At 44.8% G+C, this 12,838-nt stretch overlaps 1 protein-coding gene across 2 annotated transcripts in view; it reads left to right on the top strand.

Annotated features, from left to right (window-relative positions):
• The first annotated feature begins 598 nt into the window (after nt 1-598).
• Nucleotides 599-12,838, top strand: part of LOC146797317 (phosphatidylinositol 4,5-bisphosphate 3-kinase catalytic subunit gamma isoform-like) — a 132,735-nt gene continuing 120,495 nt past the window's right edge. Inside the window, exon 1 of one of the 2 annotated variants that reach the window (XM_085624316.1) lies at nt 599-761. The gene's annotated coding sequence lies outside the window, so the exon portion shown is untranslated. The remainder of the gene's footprint in view (nt 762-12,838) is intronic. The other variant, XM_085624317.1, reaches the window with a different exon arrangement.

Genomic DNA, 12,838 nt, shown 5'->3' on the forward strand with positions numbered 1-12,838 from the left:
TCTTCAGAACATGGCATGTGTCAGCAGTGAGTGTTCAAATCACTGAACATCATGCACACAGTGGTAAATGTCACATTAACCAGGTTACGTTATTTATTTTAGAGAATTTTCAACCAGCACATGCAGCTTCTTGGAGCTGGTGAAAATGGTCAAATGGATGGTAATACGTCATCGAATCGGTTCTGGTGAAAAGGACAAATGCAGTTTTGCTTTTTTGGCGCTCCCCTCTGAGGCTTTCTGTTGCGTGTTTGTGCCCTCATGAGGTAGCATCGTAAGGCAGCTGCCTACTGTCGCCTTGATGTTTCACCAGCCAGAGGCAAACTCAGACATTCTGAGAAAAGATGGGTTTAAGCGCTACCTGAAAGAAAACATGCAAGGTTATGTTTTTTTAAGTGAATACGTGACATTTCCGGCTACTTGTTTGTCATGTGGCGGGTGCACCTGTGAGATTGTCCCTGGTCCGTATGAGCTGAACTGAAATTTAAATGACATGTCTGTCTCTTTAAGAATCCGGTCTCTCACTACAAAACTACCGGCCCTGCGGTTAAAAGGTTAACAAGGAAGAAGGAAGTTCAGAAAAAACACACAATCCACCTTTGTAACTCTGTAGAGAAGGCACTTGTGGGAAAAGAAACAGTGTGTAAGCCGAGCTGTACCCTCAGCAGAAAACCTCAAAGCGCCCACCTGTGTTCACCAGGAGGCAGCTCGCCTCACATGGCGCTGCACTAACTTCATCTGAGCGGGATTTTTACTTCTCCCAGGTGAGGTCTAACCTGTGGTCTGCAGCAGTGATTTGCTTCTGTTTGTAAACTGCTTACCTGTATTGTTGAGTGGTTGTCGCCTCAGAGGTCGCTGCACTAACTTCACTTGAGCTGGATTTTTACTTCTCTCAGGTGAGTTCTAACCTGTGCTCTGCAGCATTGGTTGCTGCTGTTTGTAAACTGCTGCTTACATGTATTGTTGAGTGGTTGTCGCCTCAGAGGTCGCTGCAGTAACTTCACTTGAGCTGGATTTTTACTTCTCTCAGGTGAATTCTGACCTGTGGTCTGCAGCAGTGTTTGCTTCTGTTTGTAAACTGCTTACATTTATTGTGAGTTGTTGTGGCCTCTGTTGGTGCTGCAGTAACTTCATTTATTCTTCACTTCTCTCAGGTGATTTTTAACCTATGGTCTGCAGCACTGATTTGCTTCTGTCTGTAAACTGCATACATTTATTGTTAAGTGGTTGTCGCCTCAGATGGCGCTGCAGTAACTAAATTTGAGTTGCTTTTTTACTTCTCTCAGGTGAATTCTGACCTGTGGTCTGCCCCAGTGTTTGCTTCTATTTGTAAACTGCTGCTTACATGTCTTTTTAAGTTGTTGTTGCCTCTGTTGTTGCTGCAGTAACTTCATTTGAGCAGCTTTTTTTGCTTCTCTCAGGTGAGTTCTAACCTGTGGTCTGTAGCAGTGCTTTGCTTCTGTTTCTAAACTGCTGCTTACATGTATTGTTAAGTTGTTGTCGCCTCTGTTGATGCTGCAGTAACTTCACTTGAGTGGGATTTTTACTTCTCCACTTCTCTCAGGTGAAATCTAACCTATGGTCTGCAGCAGAGATTTGCATCTGTTTGTAAACTGTTGCTTACATGTATTGTTGAGTGGTTGTCACCTCAGATGGCGCTGCAGTAACTTCACCTGAGCTAGAGTTTCCCTTCTCTCAGGTGAGTTCTAACCTGTGGTCTGCAGCAGTGCTTTGCTTCTGTTTGTAAACTGCTGCTTACAAGTATTGTTAAGTTGTTGTCGCCTCTGTTGGTGCTGCAGTAACTTCACTTGAATCAGATTTTTACTTCTCTACTTCTCTCAGGTGAGTTCTAACCTGTGGTCTGCAGCAGTGTTTTGCTTCTCTTTGTAAACTGCTGTTTACATGTATTGTTAAGTTGCTGTCGCCTCTGTTGGTGCTGCAGTAACTTCACTTGAGTGGGATTTTTACTTCTCCACTTCTCTCAGGTGAAATCTAACCTATGGTCTGCAGCAGTGATTTGCATCTGTTTGTAAACTGTTGCTTACATGTATTGTTGAGTGGTTGTCGCCTCATATGGCGCTGCACTAACTTCACCCGAGCTGGATTTTTACTTCTCTCAGGTGAGTTCTAACCTGTGGTCTGCAGCAGTGATTTGCTTCTCTTTGTAAACTGTTGCTTACGTGTATTGTTAAGTTGTTGTCGCTTCTGTTGGTGCTGCAGTAACTTCACATGAGTGGGATTTTTACTTCTTCATTTCTCTCAGCTGAAATCTAACCTGTGGTCTGCAGCAGTGATTTGCTTCTGTTTGTAAACTGTTGCTTACATGTATTGTTGAGTGGTTGTCACCTCAGATGGCGCTGCAGTAACTTCACTTGAGCTAGAGTTTCCCTTCTGTCAGGTGAGTTCTAACCTGTGGTCTGCAGCAGTGATTTGCTTCTGTTTGTAAACTGCTTACAAGTATTGTTAAGTGGTTGTCGCCTCAGATGGCCCTGAAGTAACTTCACTTGAACCGGAGTTTTACTTCTCTCAGGTGAGTTCTAAGCTGTGGTCTGCAGCAGTGCTTTGCTTCTGTTTGTAAACTGCTGCTTACATGTATTGTTAAGTTGTTGTCGCCTCTGTTGGTGCTGCAGTAACTTCACTTGAATCAGATTTTTACTTCTCTACTTCTCTCAGGTGAGTTCTAACCTGTGGTCTGTAGCAGTGCTTTGCTTCTCTTTGTAAACTGCTGTTTACATGTATTGTTAAGGTGTTGTCGCCTCTGTTGATGCTGCAGTAACTTCACTTGAGTGGGATTTTTACTTCTCCATTTTTCTCAGGTGAGTTTTAACCTATGGTCTGCAGCAGTGTTTGCTACTGTTAGTAAGCTGCTTACATTTATTGTTGAGTTGTTGTCGCCTCTGTTGGTGCTGCAGTAACTTCACTTGAGCTGGAGTTTTACTTTTCTCAGGTGAGTTCTAACCTGTGATCTGCAGCAGTGATTTGCTTCTGTTTGTAAACTTCTTACATGTATTGTTGAGTGGTTGTCGCCTCATATGGCGCTGCACTAACTTCACCTGAGCTGGATATTTACTTCTCTCAGGTGAGTTCTAACCTGTGCTCTGCAGCATTGTTTGCTGCTGTTTGTAAACTGCTGCTTACATGTATTGTTGAGTGGTTGTCGCCTCAGAGGTCGCTGCAGTAACTTCACTTGAGCTGGATTTTTACTTCTCTCAGGTGAATTCTGACCTGTGGTCTGCAGCAGTGTTTGCTTCTGTTTGTAAACTGCTTACATTTATTGTTGAGTTGTTGTGGCCTCTGTTGGTGCTGCAGTAACTTCATTTATTCTTCACTTCTCTCAGGTGATTTTTAACCTATGGTCTGCAGCACTGATTTGCTTCTGTCTGTAAACTGCATACATTTATTGTTAAGTGGTTGTCGCCTCAGATGGTGCTGCAGTAACTAAACTTGAGTTGCTTTTTTACTTCTCTCAGGTGAGTTCTAGCCTGTGGTCTGCACCAGTATTTGCTTCTGTTTGTAAACTGCTTACATGTCTTTTTAAGTTGTTGTTGCCTCTGTTGTTGCTGCAGTAACTTCATTTGAGCTGCTTTTTTACTTCTCTCAGGTGATTTCTAACTTGTGGTCTGCACCAGTGTTTGCTGCTGTTTGCAAACTGCTGCTTATACATGTTTTTTTAAGTTGTTGTTGCCTCTGTTGTTGCTGCAGTAACTTCATTTGAGCTGCTTTTTAGGTCTCGCCTGACCCAGCGCATGCGCTGGTCTGGCGAGACTTATTGAGAGGGCCAGCCTAAAGCTACAGTGCATGTGCGCGGGCGCGCGCGCCGGGCTTTACCGTGATTACTTTCACTTTCGCGGCAGCACGGCCGCTTTGATGTTTGATCGCGATCACTTTCACGGCAGCACGGGCGCTTGGCATAGCCAATAGGTCTCGCTTTTGGGACCTTATAAGTATTTAGTTATGCAACTGTTGCATGGCTAAACACTTATAAGGCCCCAAAGGCGAGACCTATTGGCTATGCCAATGCTTGTTTTACTTCTCTCAGGTGAGTTCTAACCTGTGGTCTGCAGCAGTGCTTTGCTTCTGTTTGTAAACTGCTTACACGTATTGTTAAGTGGTTATCTGCTCAGCACTGTATGCATAATAAGGGATTGAAAGGGAACCTGAGCAGGTACCTGTCCCCGAGCCTCTGCCTCTCACTGAGAAGTACTGGTACTCTGCAGTGAAAGTATTGCACCCTCGCTAAGGTGCTTCACCATTCAGCCAATGGGGTGTAAGAGCTCGGACCCTGGCAGTACTGCTGATGATTTAAAGCACCTTCGAGCACCTGTTTGTATCTGGAACTAAATGACATGTTTTAACGGGGAAGCAGTACTCAAATCCCAGCATCAACGCTGGAGCCACATGCATCGTGTGATTTTGAAGAAATCACCCATGTGCCCCACGTTGTAAATACGTGTAATGGAATTATGTAAAATCAGTATTAGCATATGTGAAGGACTGCCTACAATCCTATTCACAATCAAAACAAAAGAAAGTCCCTCTCCTGTCACTTATTCTAATAATATATTCCATAGAATAAAGCCCTGCACTCTCGTGCTTACTCTCAACTACATTTACTCCAATATCTACACACTTCTTTATATGTAAGAATGTCTCATTTATTAAAGTATAAACTATATAAATAATTAAAATCTCTGTGATACTATATTAAAACAACACAAACATTGCTTTGTATTTGTCACAGATAGACTTTCTTCAGGTAGAAATCTGATATATATATATATATTTACCATCAAAATTGACAATACAATGCATACATTTCTATAGATAGTTTCACCAAAAAGACACAGAGAAATCACATTAAGCATGTGAAGTTGTCTACATAATATCACCATAAAAATACACAGAGATATCACGATACAAATGTAAAGTTGTCGAGGCAGCGTTTCGGTGGCTGAAACTTGATAGACACGACCTTCTTCAGGACAAATACTTTTTTTGACATCTGAAATCTCTCTGCACCCTGTTGTTCAATAACCGCCTCCTATTGTTGCAGTTATATAGAGGAGATTTCGAGGTGTATTATATTCTTATATTTGGATCCTTGTTACACCATTGAATAGAATTTCATTTATTCCTTTTCCTTAACCTCCTCCACAGGTATATAATATTATAGGATGAGTCACTCTATGTGGCCCTTGTTTTTCTTTAAATGCGGAGTCCAATCTGCTTTGTTAGGGCAAATCCGCTCCTACGGATGCTCAAAGATAGAGCAGTACAAATACACTTCATCTGCCTTTCCGGCGTGATCGCTAGAGTTCTCAGCGTTCCCGTCAACGTGATGGAGGGTTCACTCGATCGCCGTTACGGGAACGCTGCAAACTCTAGAGGTGGTCAATGCGGTGTGTTTACTCGCTGGATACCGCATCTATGGAAGTAATGTATGGCTTACTATCAGATTTTGTCTTTGTGGCTATGGCAATAGTAAGAATTTGCATTTCATCTTCTTGGCTGGACTGGCACCTCCCTAGTTCCAACAGTGGCTCACATGGCTTTTAGCTATGTGTAGTCTTGAAAAGGGGGTTTATGAAAGGAAAGGATGGAGGTCTAAAAACGTCTCTGGGCCCCCATTTATGAGTGGAAAGCTGTCACTGAGACTAGTTCAGCTACAACCTAAGTGATTTGGAGTTTCTGAGGTCCTGAATGCTGCCTAATTTTGTCATTTTGCCGTCAGATATGAAATGTTGAAAAACTGTTTTTATTCTCTCTTTTTACAACCTATTTATCATCGGTAGTCTTTCCTCATGTATGTATTTTGTATGTATTTATCTAAATGTATTTAACTGATGGTGGCAAAAATAAAAAATAAATTTAAAAAAAAGGAGCTAATGTGTATCACCATAATCTCTAGGGCATCACAACTACGTATGCAGCAAAACAGACTGTGCCTTATACTGTTGACTTCCAGGATGATATACAACACTGTCTCTTTTGCTGCACACATTTGAATCTTTACATTACTCACTGTATGTGCCATATGGAATTGTGAACGTGAAAGAACAGCAAAGAGAGCAGCTCAGGCGGTCACGTATCTCAAACAAAGGAAATATGTCTTGATATGAAATTGTGAATTGAGCAGTTTATCTTTTGATAAGTGAAATACATACAAAGTTAAGACCAATATAGATATCTCAGAATACCACGTACCGTGTGCTCAAGAAAGAACCAAACCAGGACATGGGGAGGGCGTGTGAGGATAAGGGACATCTCTCACTCTTTGTACTATGGTGTCCTCACACGATCGACCCTTTGTCCCCACTTTCCCAATGTGTCACCCTGAAAAGGACTAGCCAGGGGGGTGGATGACCCCTAGACCCCTAATTGACGTCCATGTACCCATGCCACTCAGGTCAACTCAATGCGAAGAACTTGAAGTGAAAGATGGAATGTTGGAACCCCTCTCAAGCATTGGTTATTACACCAGACAACATTCCATTCCATTCACTGTTACCTCGGTGTGCCACTTATGGAATGCCAAGCAGGTAAAATACCTCAGGAGGTTGGGCGCTCTCTGCTGCGCTGTGTGTGTGATTTGCAGGTTTGATTCCTGCTGAGATCAACTCACCCCTCTGAGGGTCACTAAAATGAGTACCTATTTTGATTGGATAATTATAGCTGAGTGTAAAAATGTTCCCTAAAAATCGCCCTGGTGCTAGAACCACAGAAATAACATTTTGGTATTATTACCTTTAGCACTGGTGGCGCCCGGTGCGAGAATCATTTTTTGGTGCCCCCAAACCCCCTGACCACCTCCTCGCATTCTCTCACTACCACCAGGCATAAGTGCCCCTTATCTCTCCCATCCTAAGTTACTGCTAAACACTGAGCCCCCCTGAGTTTGGCTCCCCCTCCACAGGTCAGCGCCCATTGCGGCCGCACCATTCGCACTGCCCTAAAGCCGGCCGTCACCTTTATCACCGGTTGAGGGAGGACACGATTAGAGACCGTTTCCCTCCCTTCCCTCGCAATGGGACACTAGGACTGCACTGCCCACTGGTGCACACGCTGTTCATGGATAGGAATACTGCTATTAGCAGGGAAACTGGAATTATGCAAATGCGTGGCCATGGCATTTTCCACATTATTATGGATTTGCCGCATTTGCCAAATAATCAATCATCTGCTGCATAATCTGCAGTCTTTTTTTTTTTATGTTTCTGGCTCAAACGGCTCATAAATTACTGAAAACGCAGCAACACGTGTTGCGATGCACTGGAAGGCCCTTTGCAAATGTTGACTGGCCACCTTTCTGGTGCTTATTTATATATTTGGTACTGGGTACGATTGAGGTGCAACCTATGCCCAGTCAATGAAAACAATGGAAAATTGAGGAAATATTGAAGTACGGCTATCACAAAATGTGCCGCATTATGCCACGTAATTGATCTTTTCTTGCTGCATAATTTAGTCAACCCTGCTGCATAATTTGGCCCTCTCCTGTCGTTTGATTTCAGCTGCCCTGAACACAATGCATCATGTTCTCCATAATTTGCAGATTTATAAAAAGAAAAATGGTTGTTTTCAGGTCAAACGGATCAAAAGTTACTCGACACTAACGTGTTGCTGCACAGTAGCAGACCTTTTGTTTCGCAGAGACAGCTCATCATATACTGTATTAAGGTGTTAAACTGATATTAAGAGGTGAAACAGTTACCCATACTGTGTTAAAATGTGTGAAAATGACAAAATAGTTAAGAAAATACTGATTGAAATGGTTCTTTGTGCCGCATAATTTCTCTTTTCCAGCAGCATAATTCAGTCAACGCTGTTGTATAATTTGGCCCTCCTCTGCCACATAATTCTAGCGGAGCTGTCTACAAGGAACGCGGCTGCCTCTCAGAGCAGCGCCCACCCCTATTTTAGACAATTTTCCTCTTACTATATTCACTTGTTTAAAACCAGGACCCCTCATTTGAAGAGTAAATGTTTGTATCACGTGGGTCACGTTACTGTGCGATTTAGTAGTATAGATTTTCAGTGCAATGTATGGAAAGTTTATGTCCCCACTTGAAGTAAAAATTAAAAAAATTCTGAGCAGTGAGAGTGAGTCTTATACTCACATATGCTGTTTTTGCCTAGGTTAGGGGTGCACGCAGCTCTCCTGTGTCAGTTCCTGGGGGTTTTCTTGCCCATACGGCCATGGAAATATACAGAAACAGGATCCTTTGCAAGGAATGACAGCAGAGCCAGGAAACAGCAGAAAGCAGAACCGGATTAGGGCCTGAACTGGATTAAAACAATAAATTCCTCTGCTCAAGACAAGTGAAAAAGCAGAACTCATTTCTGTGCAAAGGAATCAGTTGATGGGGAACATGAAACTCGTGTTTTATGTTTTTTTTCTATTTTACATTCACTAAAGCAGTTTACTTGTTTGTGGAACCGATTGGCACCTGCATTCTGTTCTAGTCCTGAATGACCGTGTCTGCTCTGCAGCGTCACTGTGCGTGCGTGCATGCGTGCAGCGTCACTGTGCGTGCGTGCAGGGTGCAGCGTCACCTCTCTTATGCAGCCGCTGCTGATGCACACTCTGTGCTCATGTAACTGTAGCACAAGGAACACCTGTTCATATTGTGCATGTGTCCTAGGCCCTGCATGTCTGGCCTGCACAATCAGTTCTGAATGTTCTGTGAGAATATCTTCCAGCTTGGAGGTTCTGGTCAGACAGACACCAACGCCAGTGGCTTCTGTGAGGTCGAATGTCAGAGGTCAGAGTGCCACATGCCGAGGGATGTTGGATCAGGAGGTGTGCTTGGTATAAATACAGAGGGGCTGCCAGTCTTAGGCGACACTGAGTTACCCACGCATGGGCCACAGTGCTGAGGGTGGAGTGGTCTTGGTGGTCAGCCTGATGGAGACATCCCAAAGATGAGCACAAAAGTGAGAGTGCAGAGTTCACGAGAGGAAGATCACATGGCGCAACCCGCTGAGTTAGTGGTTTGCTTGGGGGTTCTCTAGCTACTTGTGATCTTGGGCACACAACTTGGAGTCTCTCACAGAGAGATATGAAGATAGATTTGGAGAAGGGATCCCTGTATTGACACAAAGCACCTTGTTGTTTGACTGAGCAAAAGCAGCGCTGCAATCTCGGGAAGGCCCCTCTGCCCTCCGTCCAATGAGATCTTGGGCCTCTCTTGAAAGGCACCAATCAGATCAAAGTTTATCTTTTCCATTGCACAGGTCTGTCCCACTATGGCAGCAGGGCCAAAAGTGCTTCTCACCACAGCCATCTGCCGCCTGTCTACTCGTCCCATCATTCTACACTGGGTACCGAGAAGGTCTCAAGTTTTGTTCTCGGTTGCCTGGGGGAAGGAGACTCTTCCCAGGAGCCACAGTGTGGACCAGCAGAGAGTGGTTTATGGGAAGGGTGTCATGTGTCTACTTTAGAGGGTCCCAGCCAGGAGGGCAGTAGACCTCCTTAGGAATCCTGTCGTTCTTGATTGAAGATGAACGTTAATCAGAAGTAGGCAGGAGCGGCTCCTCCATTAGAGCGGAGGAGCGTCGCCCCACCAACAAAAATGCCCCTCAGAAATGCCCCTTGATGAAAAATAAAATGGGAATAGAGTTTATTTATTGCCATTTTATTTTTTTATCAACCCATTCCAAACCGAGTGTCATGACAAGGCGCAGTGGCATAACGAAGGTTGAGGGGGCCCCCCTTCAAGGTACATGAAGGTGCCCCCACTCCATATTTAATATGGAGCTCTCAGTCCTGATTACGGTGCTGAGGGGGACCCTTGCAGCTTGGGGCCCCCCCACACCGCGGGGGCTGCGGGGGCCTGTGTTATGCCCCTGACAAGGCGGGCATTGCTGCAGCAGGGGGAGTGGTGGGCTGGCTGGGCACTGAAGTGTAAGGTCTGCATGTCTCTTTGGCCGGCGGTCTTGCGACGGCCAGCCAGACATGCGCATTTTAAACAGCTCTAACCCAGCTGTCATAGACAGCTGGGTTAGAGATAGCACAGGCCTCCAGTACTCTTGAGTGCGCTGAGAGAGCCTGCTCCCTCCAATCTTTGCGCTTCTCTCATGCTGGTAGCCCGCATGAGAGCAGTGCCAGGATTGGTTATGAAAATTGGCTCTAGCCCACGGAGCCTGGAGGAAACAGAAGCAGAAGAGAGACCGGAGGGAGGATGTTGGACTTCGTGCAGGAAGCAAGGTGTGTGGCTATTTCCTTTTATTTATAGTCATCACTCACCTTGCATGCATGCATCCCCCACCACCCATTTGCTCACCCGCCACTCTTCCGAGTTGCCAGCCGCCACTGGAAGTAAGTAGCAAGGAACCAATCTCCCCCGTCATCTTCGAAGAAGAAAGAGGCAGGCACAGGCATCCAGCAAGAGAACCAATAGAAACTCCAGCTGTAAAGTACAAAAATCAGAGTCAAGAATATTAGCAAAAGGGCGATGGGTACAAATTAAAACAGGAGAACAAACGCATTGCAATGCACCCATGCCTTAAACATGGCACTTTATATATGATCACAACTGGAATGGAAACCACAGGTACAGACTTGGCATCATTTTAGATTGGAACCCCCTGGAAGAATGCCCAGTCAGACCACCATCTTGGAAAAGGGTAGTTAATAACGCTTGTCCACGTCCCTTTCATGTAATTCGTGGTGTCAGCCTCACAGATGAAGAGGCCACATTTTTACATCCTTAGTCCAGTGCAGATGTCTTCATTCCTGATGCTGCCTTTCCCTTCTGACTCACCTGTCACGCCTCTGGGTGACCGCGGCCGTGGAAATGGCAGCGCAATCCAGGCTGCGAGTACCCCTAGCTACGCGCTGTGTGGCGTCCTACAACATGCTAAATATATGCCGACGTGCACACGTGATTTAGGATGTTTTCTTACATAGCTAATGGTGTGCTTCAAACACCATGGCACCTGTCCAAGGCGTCATAAGGGTAACATCCAACCGAAAGTGCGAGAAGAGTGAATCCTTCCGCTGGTGTGAGCACTGTTATAACAGCAAATGCATTGCTATCAACCAATTTTTACGAGTGTTCCTTTACCGATCAATTATAAGACAAATATTCAATGTCTCCAAAATGTATTGCATTCATTTCATGCAAGAGTTATTCTTTGAAGTCAAGTGGTGTTCAAAACCATTCCTTAATCATCCAAATGCAACATCAATATATCCAAACCCAATGCATTTCGGGTCCCATCAAGACCCTTCATCAGGGGTCATGTATCAATGCTGTGATTAAAAAATAGAAAAAGGCAATTTGTCTATCAGTCCTCAATAACTGCTATCAAACATACTTGTAATGTAACAGAAATATGTGAAATAGAGATGAACTCTTAGTGATAATTACGTGAAACAGGTGAACCTACAACTTAATTACACCGAACACTACGTGAAAGCGTGAAGATGCCCAGTAGAACTGAAAAAAGAAAACATACCTCAATAAAAGCGTTGCTTGCACTGGATGCCTATGGCTATAATGCAAAGCAACAACCGTGAAACACAGTGTCAAAGAAAATAATCGAACCTCTACGTGTCTGAAAGAATCCATAACAAAATGCCAAAAGTGCTCGCAGTGACCCACAGCGTAATGCAAAGTTACCAAACGCTGAAAGGTTCCAAACGTTGAAAGGTTCAAACTCACCGAATTCGATAGTTGTACGTGGCTTCCTCAGCCAAAGATGGCTGACATGGCAACATGCTGCCTGACTGCGAGATACCGCACTGTCTTCTTCATGCTGGTATGTTCTGGTGAGCTCTTGGCATCGATGTAACACAGACCAGGTTTGGCGAGTGCCCCATGTCACGAGTTCACCAAAAGGTGCTCTATGTAACGCTTGTGTTACTCTGCAGCAGAATTCCAGACTCCACTGGATTGCGGGCGTCCGCCCACATGTGACTCCTTTTAACATGTGCCCTGCTCTCATGGAGAGACCATCTCATGACCAGCACTTGCTCAGACTGTCCATTGCAGAGAGTAACTTTTCCTATTCTTGCGTGCGTCTTACCTAGAGCCTGGTTCAGATCTTACTCTGTCACAACGGTGACGGATATCCCGTCCGCCAAAATATAAATCCCATTATATATAATGTATATCTGTCACCGTTGGGACGTAGTGACCCGTCCGCCAAGATCTAAATCAAGCCCTTAGTGGAAAGTGACCCGATGATGCCATTTGACTGTAATAACATTTATGACTAAGCACCTGGGCTTAGCAAAGACTGAATTTTATTACTTCTAAGATTGTTTGAGCACAGACTTCACAATTTATTTGCTGACCATTACCTTTGTGCCAACTCAACCTAACATTCTGTCGTACACCACCCTTCAAGAGTAATCGCTGAATGTCCAACTTCAGTAGCCCCTGAAGGCCAAAGCCCAGATTGGAGGTTCTTCACATTTTACTTAGCTTGCAGAAGTGTTGGTTCCTGAGGGTCACAGGTCACATGGGTTGGCCAGTGTCCCTCGAGCCCCCTCGGCCAGGTGTACTTACCTGACAGTGCCTGACATCCCATGATGCCTCCAATGTCACAGACATGCCAGGCATCCCATAAAGGGAAAAAGGAATGCAAATTCATTCCAGACAAACCTCAACCAATCAGGAAGTGTTTGATTCTTTTAGGATTTCGAGGCGGGCAGCCATGATCAACACATCATAAACTAACAATACCACCTTTCTGTACCCGCGGCCCTGTTCCTGCAAGAACCCATGTTGTATGACACTGCACACTCCCCTGCTCTAACCCTGCCTTCTTCAAGTGATGCCGGCAGCATTTGGCTAGTTGAGACCTCCAGAGAAGGATGCCCCACCATCACCCC

The sequence above is a fragment of the Triturus cristatus genome, chromosome 9 (assembly GCF_964204655.1).
Source record: "Triturus cristatus chromosome 9, aTriCri1.1, whole genome shotgun sequence".
Taxonomy (NCBI): Eukaryota; Metazoa; Chordata; class Amphibia; order Caudata; family Salamandridae; genus Triturus; species Triturus cristatus.